Here is a 14,159-nt window from a genome sequence, read left to right as displayed (position 1 = left end):
TGCAGGTTTGTTTGGCTCGACGAATACACCCAACAATCTGTAATCATAAACATAAAGGCGGAAACACATTATTAAAACGCGACGCGACTCGATGAAACGTGATGCGTGTTGAGTCGAATAGTCGAATCAAATGTATTGTTTTCTATAGACCAGAATCATACTATGAACACACGACGCCACGCGCGTGCAATTCACCTGTTCCAGACGCGTCGCGTTTTAAGGCGGAAACACATTATTAAAACGCGACGCGAGCTGACGCGTCTGGAACGGGTGAATTGTACGCACGATGCGTCGCGTCGGGTATTCATAGTATGATTCTGGTCTATAGAAAACAATACATGTGTTTCCGCCTTAAACCATCTATCTAACTATCAATAAAATATAATAATAATAAAATATAATTACCGAATTTCCTTTCCCCTCCCCACAAATTTGTCAGAGCCGTACAGGGACTGCCCAATTTTGAATTATTCAATATGCGCTCTTTTTCCGAACTTCTAGATGATAGATAAATCCTCGGATAAATCAATACCTATTTCATTCTCGAATTTATTATGAGTGTTGTAAACAGTAAATAAATATACAAAAATTGTTAATCGATAGTGAAATTTCCACCAAAATATACAGGGTGTCCCAAAACTAGCGAATCAAACGTCACACCACGGTAGAATAGATCAAATACTATCGAATGACCCTAACATTAGTTGAGCGAAAATGTACCGTTTCCAAAAAAACCTAACCTGAAATTGCCGATTTTCGGTCTATTTTTCTAATCACAGGGTCAGCGTTTTTTGCCTATAATATCACCCCTATAGAGGGGGTTTATTCTGAGTAATAAAAATAATGTAGAAAAAACAATTGTTTTAATTTACATTTACTTGGACTTTCGATTAGGTAACTACTTGGAATAATTTTAATTAGGTGTGATAAAACAATAATCTAGGATTGATATGATTTAAAATCGCTATCCTTTGTCACAAACTGGCCCTGTGATCGAAAAAAATAGTTCTAAAATCGGCAACTTTTTGTATTTTCATGAAATTCTGATTATTTTGGAAACGGTACATTTTCGCTGAACTAATATTGGTGTCACTCAATAGTATTTGGTCTACTCTATCGTGGTGTGACGTTTGATTCACTAGTTTTGGGACACCCTGTATAGTATTTAAGGAGTAATCCTTAATATTTCCTCTGAATCCGAATCTGCATTTGAAATTTCAAAGTTGGGCCTCATATCTCGTATAAGGTCCGGTCGGACCCAAAATCTATTACCCTTGAGTATTAATTTGAATACTCAAAGTTATTACTGAAGACCCCATATGTATCAGAATTCCGATTTTCCACCCGTGCGCGAAATAAATTTACCGTTTCCATACTTTTGAACCAGCCTGTTTATTCTTTATTCCTGTATTTGTTCAAAAAATGATGACGATTTCAAAGATTAGGGATGTTTCGTTATCTCTCAAAAAACTTTGGAATTGCCTTCTTTTTTTTGAACCTAGGAGTTTGGAATATTTATGTTATATTGTATAAATATACAGGATGTTTTTGAGTCGTACAAATATTTTAAAAGTATAGATTCGTGAGGTCAAAAGAAACTCTTTTTTCCTTAATCATTTTTTCTGAATCGGCTCGGATTAAAAGATACAGGTTGTTGAAAAACCAAAAAAAATGTACCCAATTTTTCTTATTTTATAGATATTTTTTATTTTTGAACATCAAATTACCCGAAAACGGCGCATTATACGAGAAAATATGAAGACTATACTTTCATTTTACAAAACATTCAAATTTTCATCAGATATAGCGTCCAACTTAGGTATAAATTTCAAGAGTTGGGTTCTTTGAATTTTTGGTATTTTTATGGTACATAATGGTCATAATGAGAAAAATGGAGGACGTAGGTGATATCTTGTGCTCGAAAAAGATTAATGATACCGTTTGTGAGATAAAACTAAAAATAACATTTTCTTATTATTTTTGAACAGCCTGTATATTTTAAACCGAAATGATCCGGAAAAATGATAAAGAAAAAAAGTGTTTCTTTTGACCTCAAGAATCTACTATTAAAATATTTGAACGAGTCGAAGACTGGAAGACTCGCCCTGTATATGAAAGAATGAAAGAAATATGAAGCGAACCTTTCGGAAACATCTAGGGATCCTTGCAGATGTAGTATTCTTCAAAAAAGGCTAATTTTTTTTGGAACTACGTTTTTTCAGAGACAAGAATCCGCCATAAAATTCCAATACTTAATGACGAAACAATATAATTATGAAAGCGTGAAAAGCTCATTACATTTTGGGACTTTCTGAATTTTGGATCTGAATTACGCAACAGGCCATCATGCACCTAGGTATATCTACATATTTGAAAACCTATTCGTAAAACCATACGCTCCTTCAGTAGAATATCGAAGATGCCTGTTACTGCCAAACTTTTTCCATATGAATCTAAAAATCGTCCTAGATTTGTTTTCCAACGCCTAAGGCTACATGAAATCGAAAAAGATGTGGGATTTTTCAAGCGACATGAAAATGGAAATCAGTTCTCGGATTTCGGAATTTGTAACGTGATATCTATACCTATATCGATCGTTCATTCTATTCGAATGCAATGAGGAAAACTTTTCGTTTACGAATTTAGATAGTAGATAGTAAAAAAATTCTGCTGTTTTCATTTTTGACGAAGAGCTACAAATGTAAATGGAGTACCTATTATAAACTGCTGAAAGGTTTATCGCGTTTCGCTGCACATTATTCTTTCTCCAGCTCCATTCAGAATATGTGTAGATTCACCTACACCTTGTAGGTGTGAGGTTTTGTGCTCACAACACTACATATTTTTATTGTGTGTTTTCCTAGTGATCTGTTATTTGTTAATATAATTAGATTCACTACTTACACATTTCTGACATATCATGCATAGATTTTGCGATTCAAGATTTCAAAGATATACCCTCTTTCTCGTTTATAAAGGTGTATAGTCGAGGATAGGCGTCTTTAGAGATATATTTTGTCCCTAAAATTCTATAACTGCAATGCATGGTTTGAGTAGAAACAAAATTCCAGGTTAAATGAATTCTCACTTATATGTACAGGGCAGAGTTTTTTCAAAGGTGAATGCTACCGCAGCAAGCTTAATATACGTAGTCCTGCAACATGTCCAATTGCAGATATCGAGGAAGAAATGCTGCAAATAGTCGAACATGAACTAACAACTAGGAAGTACAAGATCCATAGCTAGGGTAGTGGAAGTTATAGTTACCCTGAAGTATGGAAGACACTGAGTCAAGTACAGTTTTACACCTACCCTTATACTAAAAGGTACAAGCATTGTAATTGGAAAATTGTTCTCCAAGAAGTAATTTTTGTATGTGGTTCTTGAATAATACAAATCTGATAACATCAATGCTGTCCAACCATCATGCCACATTCACAAGAAATGTAGTGGATAATGTTCATGACACCCATGTTAGGTCAACAGAAACCCTCACTGTGTCAGAACAAAGAAAAGTGAGGAACAACACTTGAATTTTTCCGCAACTATACATTTACACCCTGTGACATATCACCATAATCATTTACGAATTATTATCCAAAAAAAATCTGCCATTTTTTTTGCTGGATATATTTCCCTGTGCATTTCAAATTCAATTAAAGGGCTATACTGTAACATTAGATTCGGAAATAATGAAAATAGGCTCTCCTATATCAAGACGCGACCCGAGAATTCTTGCAAACCATTCTGCGTTGTGTGAAATTAAATTCTGGGGACACATTCTGTTGACGAAAGCCAAAAACATTTAGGTTAACACCTGGAAATGAATTTTATGTGAACAAGAGTGAAAATTCGATGTAATAGGCGTAGTACTGTCCAGGATATTGGTGGGACTATTGAAATGGATCGTTTCTCCAATATCCTCTCCACATTGAATAATTTAACTCGAGTAGGGTTCAACACTATGAGCAAGTTCCAATGATATGGGGAGGAATTATTTCCTTATTTCAACTTAATGAATTCATTATTCGAATTTTTTCACGGACAGCGAAATGCAGGAAGAAAGGATATGTTGGAGAAATATTTGTTTATCACTGGATAAATACTGCTTGTTCATGGAGCGCTTGGAAAGGATGGAAGTATCTCTATGCTTAAAAGTTATAACAGCCAATGACGTTGTTTAGTTGTTTTCTTGTTTTAGGTGCCCATTCCATTAAGCTGTAAATGAAGAAATTTAGAAATTTTTTCGTACGAAATTATTATAGTATAAAATTGAAGATCTCTAACGAACGGGTGTTTTGGCCATATTTGATTATTTATACGTACAATGCAATCTCGTTTTTTTGGTGAGAATCAATAAGTTCGACATATCGATAATTCTGAATATTGGATAGTTGAAAAACCATTTTTTTATTTCAAGAAGACAATATTAAAGTTGTGAAAATAAGTGAGCAAGTCAGAAGACATCAGCGAATGTACTCTTAATTTTCGAGTAATTATTCCAGAATTATAGTTTTCACTTCGAAATTAATAATTCCTGGAAGGCCAGTTAGGAATTGGAAAAGGAGGGAATTTGCAATTAATATTTTAATTTGAATTTTATGGGATGAAAAAAGCATGAAATTTCCCTTTTAGTTGCGAATATTTTTATCGTAATGGCTAGACAAGTTTCAAACAGTTTGGACACAAAATACTTTCCCTCTTATCAGTGGCGGACTGGCACAATTCATCCTTGTGCAGTCAGATTTTGAAAAATTGTTACCCCAATGGCAAACAAACAAAATATTCTAAAAATGATAAATCAAGTAAATAAAGAAATAAACTCTGAAAGAAGGAACTGAATGCAAAATATGTATTAATTTTAGGCGCCAAAAAAAGAAAAATGAAGATAAAGAAGTGCAATGTTCATTTGCCTCTCTTAATTTTATCTTGAGCAGGTTAATTACCCGAAACGAAACGATTTGAATGGTAGGATGGCATGAAAAATAGCATTGAATGCTTAGGTGAGTTTCGGTTGCATAACAGCCATTAGTTTTCAATTTCAAGATTTGCACCGGCTTTCACAAAACTTTGATTGCCCTATTACCGATTTGACAATCACTCGATTTCCAAAACGATATCACTGGAACCTTTTCATTTCTAAATATATAGGGCGTTTCACGAGTAAACGGACAAACGAAAACCGTGAATAGAGGGCATTGAGCTGAGTTCAAAAACATCTCATATGTGTGTCTTAGGTACTCCGTTTCCGATATATAGGGGGTTTTCTGAAATTTTTCAAATTTTCGTTTGGCTATATAACTCCTGAAATTCTCTATCGATTCTACTGAAAATTTAGATTTAGGTTAAAGTTTTTAGTTGCAATGATACAGAACATTAAAATTCGAGAAAAATCAGGACCGGACTCAGTTAGGCTTTATTCAACCTTATTTTCATGAAAAACACTCTGTATGTAGTTTATCATCAAAATTTCAATATTTTAGTTATCTGCATGTACGATTGTATCGAATTAAATGAATTGTTGGTATGCCCCATCCGTGGATTATTTTTAATGAATAATTGTTTTGTGGTCAAACGTCCTTTGAAACATTAGCCTTGCATGAAAATGGATTTGGAAACGTTCAACTGACTTTTTTCGTTCTCCAAATATGGCTTACTTTTGTTTTTGATATTTATAGCATATCTGGTTACTCAGAATTTCATTTAGAGTGATAATATATGCTTCATTATTGATGATGAACAAATAAGGTAGAAATAAAATACGCTGTCATGAAAAAAAATAATATAATAATAATAATATAATAGAATTATAGACAACTTGGACCTCAAGTATTTTTCCGTATTCATTTTCACCCTTTTAAGAGGCGGAAATTATTGAAAATTGGAAAATCATAAATGTTTTTTTAATTCTCTTCTTTCATTCCATCATTGGATCAATGAAGATTATGGTCTTATTACATCCATCATATTCATGCACAGAAAAAGTATTTATCAGTATTTCACGTCCCTTCATCAAGTTAAGTACTCACATAAAAAATTTCAGAATGTCCCACAATTTCACTAATAGAGAATATGCAGACAGATGGATTGGGAGGGGGAGGGTACCAACATTGGTCTGATTGATCCCCTGATCTGACACCCCTCCATTTCTTTCTTTGGGGTTATTTGAAGACCAAGTTCTATGAAACATAGATATCCTGACAATGAAACAATCATTAGATCGATTGCTGCCTAATAAATGTAATGTAATAAAACGAGTAGTTTTGTTATACGCCTCATAAAGAGGGCCAAGAAGTGTATAGAATGCGGGGGAAATTATTTTGAACACCTATACCTGACGGAACTAGTTCTGAAGATCGAGTTTCTATTATAACTTTCAGAATAGCGTACCTAGTTAGATACGATAATTTCTAATGTTGCCATTTTTCCAACTTAATACGGGTGTATTTAAAAAAAAATCGTATTTTGTAAAAGTGATAAATTGCGCCATTCAAAGAAAAACTATGAACCTGAAAATTTTTGAAATTGTTTTTCAAGCTGACTTGAAAGAATTTTTTACCAAGTCATAGGCCATACCAGAGACAACCTGTCTCTGGGCCATGCGGTTTCTGAAACACGGCGGGTTACCACCATTGATGAAACACCCTGTTCGAAGGATTCAAGTGCAGCCATCGTAAAGTGTATCAGGCAAATAGTCCGAATAGCTACAAACAAGATTGGTGGCTGCTATTTATATTTCTTCAGAATTAGGCTGTTATTCAATAGAGAAGACTATTTCGTGGAATAATTCTTGTCACTCTGCTTTTTCTCATTCAATTCTCTTTTGTCTTGTCACACCCGAAATAGTATACAGGGTGTTCTAAATTGAACGTACAAACGAAAAGGGGAGATTCCTTAAGTGAGTTTAAGAAAAAAAGTCCCATAAACATGGGGTCGCAAACGTTTCGTTTTCGAAATACAGAGTGTTGAAGTTTGAATTTTTTTTCAAGTTTTTTTCTCATAGTATCTACACTTCACAAGATATTCAACTGAAATTTGACATAGATATTACATTTTAGAGTTCTCACCACGTGACATGGAAATTTCGATAACAGTTGCTCACCAAAAAAAGTTCTGCAGAAGAACAGGTGGCAGTGTTCCAGAAAAAATATCACCCTGTAGATCTTCTATCGAAATTGCCATGTCACGTGGTGAGAACTCTAAAATGTAATATCTATGCCAAATTTCAGTTGAATATCTTGTGAAGTGTAGATACTATGAGAAAAAAACTTGAAAAAAATTCAAACTTCAACACTCTGTATCTCGAAAACGAAACGTTTGCGACCCCATGTTTATGGGACTTTTTTTTCTTAAACTCACTTAAGGAATCTCCCCTTTTCGTTTGTACGTTCAATTTAGGAACACCCTGTATGTTCCTCTCAAGTTTTATCATCAGGGGTTTAGACTTTTGGATTCGCTTATAAGAATGTGTTAAAAAACAAAAATTTAAATTCGCATATTCTCTCCTTGAACGCTTATTCAGAACTGCTCAACAGAATGCTTTTTCTACTATTAAAAATATGTAAAATACATAGAAACAATGCATTGTTTCGATAATTTCATTATTTTCATATGTATTAGAATTACAGTGTTTTTCCAATTGCTGAAAATTTGCTGCCCCCAAAGCCTTGCCAATACTTCTGCTTCTTTTTCCATTAGCTTCTACATTTCTACATTTTTAGCCGAGGAACAATTCATCGACAACTAAATATTATACGATTTTATCTTGAAAATGGAAACTCTTATAGTAAATAGGTAATCGCCAATAGATATGTAATGATAACGTAAAAAGATTAATCCTGTCAATGCGAATGCAGCCAACTACGCCTATGATTTATCGATCAGCGGCTATTTCCTTCCGGATAGACAGTTTTGTTGCTATTCAACAAATGGTTCAGATAATTTCAAAAGAAATCTGAAATTCGACATGTGCGTCTGTCGGTAATTCCACGTATTGAATTCGTTTCCCAAAATCCCATCGAGGAATTCATCATTTATCAGTTTTCATTTAGAGAGATTCGTGCGCTGAATAATTTTAGGAAAAAAGTTCAATATTTCCCATGTTACCCACAACTCGACACGTCTGGACTGATAAATGATATTTCAGTTTTTGGGAAAAATTGTTTTTATAATTCAGTTCGAAGGTTTCCTGGAAGTTCAGTATTTACTTTGGGGACATCTGTTTTTCTTTAGTTTCTGTAGTGTGTTCAAAAGAATATCTTCATGATATTTTCCTCTTGGTGTCTTATCGTTTATGAGAATAAAATATTTCCATCTGATGGGGTTGCAGTGTCGGTAGTTTTTTTTTTCATTTTGTTCAATCTCCCCTAAATGACATCAGAATATAAAAAAATAATACCACTTGTTCTGAGAGCTTGTAGAGGCCCATAACCGATCTGTCACAGGAATCTACTCAAAAATTTTTTTTGGATACTTATTCCTTGATTTGTGGCGACAAACTGATGAACTGAACTAATTTTCGAAATTTAAGGTTGAAAATTATTTTTTTGAGCACACAGAAAACAGTCTCAACACTTTGAAAAAATTTTTGTCTTGCTCTTTCTGTGTGTTTAAATTCCTATAATGGAATTTTTCCAAAATTGGTGATACCTGAACTACAACTTGCACTGGTTTGCTATCGAAAAAGTGTCTCAATAATATTTTCATTTCAACATCTTAGCACAAACAAAAACGGTGATAATGACCAAAGTTGAAATTTTAATTTTGGCCTATAACTCGAAAACAAAAGTAGATAGAGGAATGCAGTTGATGTCATTATTAGCTTATCGAAAAAAGACGACATGAATGGCACATCAATTTTCCTCTATCTCCTTGGGTTTGAAAAGTTGTAGGGTATCACCAATTGCCCACCCTGTACAGGGTGGGCAAAATTCGTTGTCCACTGAGGGGATCTCGAGAACTAAGAACTAAGAGAACTAAGAACTAGAAAAAATGGATGACTTATTTCCTAGCTTTTTTTCCGAGAAACAAGGAATGTTGAAAACCATAGTCTTCTACGAATCTTCGTTTTTGAGTTATTAGCAAAAAATTAGATTTTGACGATTTCAAAAAGTTCTCATAACTTTTTTGTCTTTGAAGTTACAGATCTGAAACTTGATCCTCCTTAGGTACTTTTATACGTAGAATCCACTGAGAAGCTCAAAATATTTTTTCATTTCGAATTATTAGGCGTTTTTTTAAATGCAAACTATTATTGAATTTTTATTTTTGAATTGGATAAAATCTGTGAGTAGATTCATTGTATAAAAGTGTCTAAGAAGGTTCAAGTTTCAGATCTGTAACTTCAAAGACAAAATAGTTATGAGAACTATTCGAAATCGTCAAAATCTAATTTTTTGCTAATAATTCGAAAACAAAGAATTGTAGGAGGCTACGGATTTCACCATTCTTTGTTTCTCGGAAAAAAAGCTAGGAAATGTGTCATTCGTTTTCTTCTAGCTCTAATAGTTCTCAGGATCCCTTGGACAACGAATTTTGCCCAGGGTGTACAACAGGGTTGTACACTCTGCTTTATTGAGGGAGTGAAACTCTTTGATTGTAGGAGAAAATTTATGGGAAATGTAAAACATCAAACAATTGATATTCATAGAACTTTCTAATATTAAAAAGGGGAACTTCATTACACTTAATTTTTTTTAAATGGCGTTCTTATAAATGGTTTTAACATCGCAGTAGGCGTTAATTTGGAAATTATATAGTTCAAAACCCTTGAGTGAGGAGCAGCGCAGAATAATTGAAAATTCCAAACCAACTACGATGTTACCTCAGTTACAATATTTCCCCATAATTGGTAAATTTGCGAAAATTCATTTTGAAGGAAATACGAAATTTCACTAGATTATTTGTATGAACAAACATGTCATCGGTGGAAGCCCACAAATATTTGGATTAACTTTATTTTTTGTAGTTATTCGATTAATTTATTTTGTTGCTTTTCCACCATCAATCAAAATCCATTATACTTGTATCAAAGCGGCGACATAAAATGGAACTCTCTGCAATAGAAATTAGTTTTTTAGATCCATAATATATCGAATGCATTTTTGGGGAACCTCATGAATAGCTTCGATAGAGAGTTATTAAATTTGTACCTGCCCTGGCGTCATAATTCATTATTTAATTATCGAATGTTGCGGCTATTAACTTGATTCTGTGTAATAAAAATATGGGAGCTAGTCCTAAGTAACGTAGAAAAATTCATTATATACCTGATACCGCCTTTTTCAAGGTATTTTTCTAGATAGGTAATAAAATCTCCTCTCGTCTATTTTATGATCAGTTCAGTATGATATATATCTATACACATAATATGATATAACCGAATAATTTGGAACATTTGAATTAATTAGTTGGATATAAGGTATTTCTAGTTAGAAATGATGAATGTGAAGTTGAAAATTATAAAAATCAGAAACTCAGATTAGGAAAATGATTGAATTATATGCGTTTTGCTGATCCGGTGGGGAAATTTATACTCTACAAGTTTCATGATGGGTGCAAATCTCATTTGAACAATAGGAGATATTCAGGTCGATTCTGTTTGGAAATAGTAATATGGTTATAGGAAAGATATTGCTATCACAGCAAAGTTTGAAAAAATGGTATTCTAATCATTGATTTTGAGCAATATCATCTGTCATTTTCTAGAAGATCTTGTTATTTCAGTTTGCTATATCAGCAACATCATTTAAGTACTTGCTCTTTCATAACAAAGTTGAAAATGGCAGTGAATCTCTTGTTTTTACATTTCTTCCAAGCGTTAGAAATTTAGAAAATAGGCAAGTAATTATAAACATGCTTCGTTTTAGTAACTTTTTGGAAACCACTTGAACTTTTCATTTTTAGCGAAAATATGAGACTACAATTTCGATATATTAGGGACACCAGTAATTCATTTGAATTGCCCGATGAAAAGTTTCTGGAACTGTTTCGCTTGAATAAGGAAAGAAGAGTTGAATGGATTGGTTGAAGAACCGACAAGTAAAAATACAGTTCCTTTTTACCTACAAGTGGGTGAAAATCCATAGAGAATTTCTAGGAGATTGATGATCAAATCAATTCCATCTGATTTTTTGTTGTTTTCTTATTTCCAGACATGATGCACAGTTCAACCAAAAACTCACAATCCAAATACCGAATAAAATATTAAACCAAAGAGTATCAATTGATGATACTCTTTGATTTAACACAACTTCTTCTTCTTTTGCATTGAACAATTATAGAATTAAATGTTCTTATCTATGAAAAGAGAATCTTACCCTTCAAAACAGTATTATCTGTGGCTCAAACATTCGATTATTTTTCAACAATATTGCTATGGCCAAAACTCATCATAACCAATCTTGCGTAAAATGGTGAAACAGAATATTCGTTCGCCCAGTCATATTGCTATATTTTATAATTATAACAATGTTGTAGATTTAGCAATGTTATAACAAGATGCGAACAGAATCGACCTGATCTCGAAAAAACGATTTTTATGACCTTTGACATTCAATATCTTAAGAAGATTGTCTTTTGAGACAATATTCAGGACGACAAAACAAAAATTCATTATTCAGTACGAATATATCTTAGCTGTATTCGGGTTCGGCTTTTGGACGGTCCGAGGATGGTTCTAGAATTGCGCAGAGGATTTTATACTAGGGCGCAACAGTTTTGCGCAGTCCTAGAACAATTCTCGGACCGTCCAAAAGCCGAACCCGAATACAGCTCCTATATTCTGTTGACTTGAAAGATCTTCAGCTTGTATAGACATTGCATAGACTCATAGAGCATTGCTTTGATTAAATTTTTTTTTATTTTGTACAATCGTACAGGATGGGCAAAATTCGTTGTCTACTGATGGGATCTCGAGAACTATGGCAGCTAGAAGAAAACGGATGACACTTTCTCGAGCTCTTTTTTCCTGACTAATCCAAATCTGAAAACAGAATCGGCCTATCATTTCTAGATTATGAGTTATAAACAAAAATTTTAACGATTTCGAAAAGTTCTCATAACTTTTTTGTCTCTTTAGTAACAGATCTTAAACTTGAACCTTCTTAGGCACTTTTATAAGTAGAATCTACTGACAAAAGGATATTTCCAATGTAAAAATAACAAATTCAATAAAAGTTTGCATTTGAAAGAACGAAAATTTGTCTAATGATTCGAAATGAAAAAATATTTTGAGCAACGTAAAAAAGTGCCTGTAGAAGTTCAAGTTTCAGATCCGTAACTTCAAAGACAAAAAAATTATGTGAACTACTCATTTTTTGCTGATAACTCAAAAACGAAGAATCGTAGGAGGCTACGGTTTTCACCATTCTTTGTTTCTCTGAAAAAGAGAATGTGACGAATGTGTCATCCGTTTTCTTCTAGCTGCTACAGTTCTCTAGATCTCTTCAGTAGACAACGAATCTTGCAAAATTGGTGATACCTGAACTACAACTTTTCAACCCAAAGAGATAGAGGAAAATGAATGGCACATTACGTTCGTCTTTTTTCGAGAAACTTATAATGCCATCAACTGCATTCCACTTCTTCCATCTTCTTCTGTTTTCGAGTTATAGGCCAAAATTGAAATTTGGGCGATTTCAACTTTGGTCATTATCTGCGTTTCTGTTTCTGCTAGGATGTTGAAATAAAAACATTATGGAGACATTTTTTTGATAGCAATCCAGTGGCGTACTATGCTTTTTTCCAACAGGTTTTTTTGCTGAGCTGTAACATAAAGTTGTGTATGAAAACAATACTCAAAATTGACTTAGAAGAAATCGCAATTTTTATCTCGTTTCAGAAATGTATCTTACATCGCCCTCAGTCTTTCTAAGTCATTTTAAACTACTGTTTTTATAAGAAAAACACATCTTTATGTTATAGTTCAGCAAATATACCTGTTGGAAAAAATCATAGTACGCCACTGGATCGCTATCTAAAAAGTGTCGATAATGTTTTCATTTCAACATCCTAGCGCAAACAGAAACGGAGATGATGACAAAAGAGGAAATTTTAATTTCGGCCTATAACTCGAAAACAAAAGAAGATAGAGGAATGCGGTTGATGGTATTATCAGTTTCTCGAAAAATGACGACCATAATGTTGAAAAAGTTGTTGATTTAGCTTAGGCTAGTGAGCTTCAATACATTCATTGCAAAAAATTGTGTTTTATCAGGGAGTTATGGCTTTTTCACCCTTAAAATCTTGTGATTTCTGATGCATATTTATCTGGGCACTATTTATTGATGTATGTAAATTTTGAACCACGTGAAATATTATTAAGATTCTGATTGGAGACAAAACACAGAACATTTGTTCAATTTTTGAAATTGAATATTTTCAAAACGGAAGAACAGATTTCAAATTCGACTTCTGTTGTATTCGAAATAGAGTCTGATAGAAGTTATTTTTATGGATAGATAATTATGCATCTATAAAAATTCAGTATCTCTTCTGTATTTCGAAAGGTATTGTTGATTTGAGATTTTATAACCTAATTTCAAATTATTTTGCACTCGAGTTTCAGTTTCTGCTATTGAATACAGAAGATTTTCAGGCGATGTGTCAGAAATTCAGCTCAACCCACTTTTCATAAATCAGTAATTCACGTTAGGGTAGGTTAAGTTTATACTCATACCCCTTTTCCTGCCAGACCGCTATTCGTTCAATACTGTTTCCTGTGCTCATATCTTGATATTTTTTATTTATTTGGTTATTATTTAATTAGAACTCATCTCTCAAATTCTGCTTCAGTTCCTATGATGGAGTTTATAATTCCTTTTATGAATCTGATCAGAACCAGATAGAAAATTATGATTTGATTTCGCACAAAGCAATCACTCTGAGTATGTTGCAATTGATAATATTCATCTTCCTCTTCCCATTTGACTGCTTTCTGAAACGATTAATACAGCAGTCTGCGATTTCGCAAAACGCGATTTGAATTCCATCCAGACCAGATTTACTATCCCAAAACCCATCAAGTCATATGAGTTACCACTCCACTATATTGAATTAGGTTCTGTGGTCTGAACAACACCTGATTCATCCGTTTCCTTGGCCTTCTCCTTTGCAGTTTTATGAATAATAATGATGGAAAAGAAGGAACTCCTTTCAAC

Source organism: Coccinella septempunctata, chromosome 1 (assembly GCF_907165205.1).
Source record: "Coccinella septempunctata chromosome 1, icCocSept1.1, whole genome shotgun sequence".
NCBI lineage: Eukaryota > Metazoa > Arthropoda > Insecta > Coleoptera > Coccinellidae > Coccinella > Coccinella septempunctata.
The sequence above is the reverse complement of the archived record's forward strand: the minus strand, read 5'-3'. Positions refer to the sequence as shown.